The sequence below is a fragment of the Vigna angularis genome, chromosome 5 (assembly GCF_016808095.1).
Source record: "Vigna angularis cultivar LongXiaoDou No.4 chromosome 5, ASM1680809v1, whole genome shotgun sequence".
Lineage (NCBI taxonomy): Eukaryota > Viridiplantae > Streptophyta > Magnoliopsida > Fabales > Fabaceae > Vigna > Vigna angularis.
The window spans coordinates 30472960-30478615 of record NC_068974.1 but is presented as its reverse complement, the minus strand read 5'-3'; the positions used below and the strand labels follow the sequence as shown (position 1 = coordinate 30478615).

Sequence of the window (5656 nt, the reverse complement as noted above, 5' to 3'; positions counted from 1 at the left end):
GAGTTTATTTGAAAATCACTTAAGTTTAATCTTTTTGTGATAAAGTATTTAACCTTGTGAGTTTTGAGTCTAAATATGATGATGAATAAACCATCTTGTGTCATTCCTATTTTTCTTGAGTGTGATTTGTTCATTTGTGTTTATACCATAATATTTAAATTGATTATATATTGTGATTTGTGATTTGTTCAATTGAATAAACCATTTGTGATTTGTTCATTTGTTCATTTCTGCAACTTAGCTAGAAAACTATATATTATAATTTGGTCTTATCTCTAGTCGATGTGAAACTTCCAACACAATCCCTTCACACCGATGTATAGACATCCAATAGTGGCCCGATAACAAGTGAAACAGAATGTCCACATAGATCTTGTTAGGAAAGACTCGAATTATGGCTCTGATACCATGTTAAGAAATGAACTTAAAGTCTAACTGAACTCCAAAAAACTAGCTTGTATGGTGAGGTTTGCACCCCACTTATATATATTATAATTTGGCCTTATATCTCTAGTCAATGTGGGAATTCCAACAGAAAATCTACATCTTTTGTCCAAATAATACAAATTTAAATTTTAGCTAAAAAAAATTATGGTTAAATATGTTTTTCATCCCTTAAGTATCACACGATTTTATGTTTAGTCCCTACTCGAAACTTTGATAGTTTTTAGTCCTCATAGTTTTGAAACTATTATAAATAGTCCCTAATTTTGGATGGCGTTAATTTTTGTTTGACGTGGCTAACGGTCAGCCCACGTCTGATGCCAAGTATGAGTTTATTCTCTCCCACGTTTTCTTTTCTTTTTATTCCAAATTTGCACACAAACCCTTAATTTCTTCAATGTTTACACTTCACATGGCAGATCCAAAGGTACCTCTGCCAATAAGTTTTCCTTTTTGCCACTGGTTTTTCATTGGGAAGGGTTCCGTCTTAGCAACAGGAAGGGAAAAGATAGCAGGAGGTGAGACTATGGGAGCTCCAGGCCCAACCCAAGGAGGCAAGGGTAAGGGATGAACAGAGTAAGGAAGAGTGGTTTCCCGACATGCCATTGAGGTGTCAAGGGATAAAATGGAGTGTATGGATGGAGAAGGAGAAGGAGAAGAAGAAGAAGAAGAATGGGCATTGGGGCTTTTGGGGTGTTTGGGGTGTTTGGTGGGGCTTTTTCCCCGCGGGCTTTGATGGGAGGAGAAAGGGTGGTATCAGTGCGCAGTGCTGATAAATCAAAGAAAGCAGGAGGTGGGTGCCCAGCTGAAGGGTCGGATGTTGGCATCTCGGGTGGGGACAAAATCATCGACAAAGCACAATTAAGAAATTCAATGAAAATGATTTGAATAACCGATATAGTACACGAGGAAACAGAAACTACAAAGGAAACAACGAGTGCTGAAGTTGACAGAAGGAATTGAATTACATGCGCATTTGAAAACCAGTGGGAAGGGTAAAATCGACGGCGGCATTGGGTTTGTCGACGGCGGCATTGGGTTTTTCGGTGGCAGCGTCTTTGGAGGAGGGTAAACGAAAGTCGATGGCTCTGGGCAAGGGTAACGGCTGAGGTCCGAAGGAGGGGGTAGAGGAACGATCGAAGGTGCTGGTGGAACGTGACAAGGGGGTGATGACGACGACATCTATGTCCTCCACGTGGCTCAGCTTCCTGGAGCTCAGCTTCCTGGAGCGCATCGACTAAGACATGACCTCGCCGTTTGCCACATCTACTAAAAGTTAACGCCGTCCAATTTTAAGGATTAATAGTAAGAGTTTTAAAACTATGAGGACTAAAAACTATCAAAGTTTCGAGTAGGGAATAAACCCAAAATCGTGTGATACTTAAGGAACGAAAAACATATTTAACCCAAAAAATTATACAACAAAGTTTATAATTTTTGTCAAAAAATTTTACGAAAAAGTTCATAGATTTCTTTATATAAATTACATGATGAATGATAATATTTGTCTTCAATGTAAATCTTAAGATATTCAATCACATAAATTTATCATACAATTTTATTTAAATTTGTTACTCTTATTTGTAAATTTGTTTTTACTTTGACTATATTATTTTTCTATCAAGTAAATATTTATTGAATTTATAATTGATCACAAATTTTCTTATTTGAATAATTTTTTTTTTAAAATCATATAAAAAAAATCTGACAAAATGGGTAAGGAAGTGAAATTGTAAAAAACCATACAACTCAACATATATGGTATTCTTATACATAGGCAAGCAAACTCTCACTTTCTATATAACTCACGCCATCAGAACTTATTACAATCTGCTGCTCCAAACAGCAACAAGGAGATAAAAAAGTTGAAAGGTAGCATTACAACCATAGAGTATAAAAAGTATAGACTTACTGCTACAAACAAAGCTTTTGGGTAAAGTATTAAAACAGTGACAGATTTTGAAGTTTCCAAGGGGAACTCTCTTCAGCAGCTACAAGAACATAGATTCTAAGTGAAGCAGACTTGTAGAAGCTGCCATGGAGTAAAAGATAGGTTACACTGAAGAAGACCTGAGATCATAGCCCTCTAAAAAAGGGTGCATTGGCCATTTGACATCAACAATAGATCTTCTAAGGGAGTGTCATTGCTTAGTAGTTCTTCAATAGTGTAGTGCATAGCTTCTAATTAGAGTTTCATCTTCATCTTATATAAACCCCTATATGTGATTTCCTATTGCAAATCATTGACACATAGCATTAGAAATTTGCCACTGCTTTTTCTCCAAATTCTTTTCTTAGCAATAATTAAATTTTGTAACAAGAATAACTTGAGGCCTTAAAACATTATAACAAGAACTAAATAAGTCTTGAGTTGAGTAAACTCTTTATTGATTTTTATGAATAAAACCTAATAAGACAAACATTTAGTGGTTCAAGGAACAATCTTTTCTTTTGGGTTTGTGTGTATAAACAAATAGATAAGTGATGATTCACTGATATGTTAAGCATCAATCATACTCTTATTTACATAAAATGAAATAATCTAGTTGGTTTAGGATTTTAAACATATCATAAAAAAATAATAACTTTGATTTGATTCCTGATGAGAGAAAAGGTTGAAATGATAGACTTCTGCCTTCTTTTTCATTTTTCATTTTCTTAAATCATGAATACAACTTATTAACGAAAAAAGATTAATGCATTTGGTATCTCTAAAATTACTTCATATTAAAATTGAGACTTCCAAAGAATTTTCAATATTTTTTAATCACATATCACACTTCATAACTATATTAATTAGGTTGTGACGTTAACTTCATTGATTTTGAATTAACCGTGTTCATATGTAATTATATTAATAAGATATTTAAAAATATATATCCTCTTTTTTGTTTTAAGATTCACGATATCTTTGAGCCGTTGAACTAACATGACATTGGGAGATTCGAGAAAGCTTTTCCTTTTCAAACATCAGGTTTCGGAAATTTCATTTAAGAAATTATTAAAACATACATGTACAATATTTGTAGTGGATTAGTAAATTTTAGATCCTAGAATCTTGTAAGAAACTTTTACTATATCTTATTTGGTTTTAAATAAATTTTATCAAATCACATTACTTTTAAGCAACTTTATAAATTTTGTTTCAATAACAATATTTTATAAGCCTCACAATTTTATACTTGTTTATTTAAACTATAATTTCTTTTATAATTTAAAAATTAATTTAATTATTAGAATTGAATTTTATTGAAATGATAGTGTTATAAAGCTTTAGAATCTTATATAGAATTCAGATCTTAATATTTTATTCCAAAACCCTTATCATATGCTTAAAAATGTTCCAATAGAACATATGCTATACTACATCTAAATCTTGCCCCAAATCAAAGCATGTATTTCTATTGGCTAATTATATTATTATCAACCTTTTAATTTAGACTTCAAAACTTGAAAACAACACAACCCAATTACCTTTCTTACACAAAATGCCAATGATGCTCTCATCTTTTATATTTTGGTTTTTGAAGTATTATATAACTCAACATGCATGGAAATAATCGATCCATTTGTTTGTTTACTTCATTATTACTAAATTCCCAACATAGATTACAAAGCCCCCACAATCACAATTATTTTAAAGAATCCCCATTAACTTTATTAATAAAAAATAAAAAGGAAAAAGCTTCTCATTTTTCAAAATAATATATTATCCTACAAAACCATAATAAAAAAATAATCTGGGGTTAGAATAAAAGAAAAAAAAAACTCATTAAAAATAACCAATTACATTATTACACCAGAGACTACTTATTAATAAATCAATTAATACTTTAAGCTAATATAGTACATGTAGCACAGCTTTTATAAAATAATATCAAAAGAAAGAAGAAGAAAAACAAAAACATCCCAAGATTAATTTAATGTAACCCAATTTGAACCAAACTTGGCATGTGAAGAAGAATATTCAAACGATCATATAAAAAAGGACAGAAAAGTACGTACCTGAAAGCAACTGCTATTTGGTTCTTTACGAGACATAGCTTTGTATCCCAAAATTTGAGATAAACTGAATTTTGAACCAATAGATGAACAACAAGAAGCTAATGTTGCTTTCAAAAACCACCTTTCATTGATACTGGGGCTCCTGATTGACACAGTGGACCACAACAACTTCCCCAGAAAGCTGTAAAAACAAACAACAGAACAACACTTCCATCATTCTATGCAACAATGTCTTATATTCCATCAAATTGTAATAACATCTGGGTGTCTGTCTTTCCTTTTTCTGTTGTGCTAGGTAGAAACTTTGTTGCATATTAAAAACTCAGATAACTAAGAAACCAAAAGGGTTTTATATGATGAAGCATAGGTTATGTGAAATATAAAGGCATGAATTATGAACATACCATAGATTAAGCCTCAGATTGTAAAGATGAAGAGGGTGAAGGAGGAGCAGCCATGTTCAGTGTACGGACAAAGGGTTTGGCCCTTTAGTGTGTGGCCACTCCTCTTCGAAAAAGAGCTTAGGGTTTAAACCATAAACAATTATATAGAGTCGAAAATAGAAAAGAGTTAGAAGAAAAAGAAAAAGGGAAGAAAGATGGTTCATTGAATCTGGACGCACACAGGGTTTTAAGGAGCATAGTAGAGAGACAGGAACACAACATCATGGATGTGGGACTATGGTTGTAAAAAGGTATGGTAGGTGTGCCAAGCATCTGTTTAACGTTTCTCTTTATGGGGAAAAGAGTGAAAACACGAATTTAATAAAGTTTTTAAGCATCAAATGAGGCTAATGTTTACAGATATTTTTGTTGGATGCTTCTTAATTAATCAAGATTCCCGTTCGAGTAATCAATCTCCTTAATGAATGGACATTATTAGAATGGAAGTATTATATACTATTTATTAGGAGTTAAGCACTGTCTTCAAGTAATCACATTATGTGTGAAAAATTATAAGAGCGTCTGGTGAAGAAACCAAGGGACCACTCATTTAAGTAAATTAAATTCACTGCAGAGTTTTTTTAACCAGAATTTTCGTATTTAATATGTTTAATTAATTTTTTTGGTATTTTGAGTCGAGTTGTTATTAAAAATTTGTATTGAAATAAGTTTAATTATCATTTTTATTTTCGTTTAATACATATCATTTACTATGGATGATAAAGTGGATAGGATTTGTAAGCCAGTTCCCAAAAGAAATATAA

The 5656-nt window shown here is 32.1% G+C and overlaps 1 long non-coding RNA gene across 1 annotated transcript; it reads right to left on the bottom strand.

Annotated features, from left to right (window-relative positions):
* Positions 1-2161: 2161 nt before the first annotated feature.
* Positions 2162-5031, bottom strand: LOC108339935 (uncharacterized). Its single transcript, XR_001833125.2, has 3 exons — positions 4854-5031; positions 4450-4630; positions 2162-2674 (listed from the first exon to the last, which is right to left on the bottom strand). It is a non-coding gene; the product is annotated as an uncharacterized LOC108339935 (long non-coding RNA).
* Between the last annotated feature and the right edge of the window lie 625 nt (positions 5032-5656).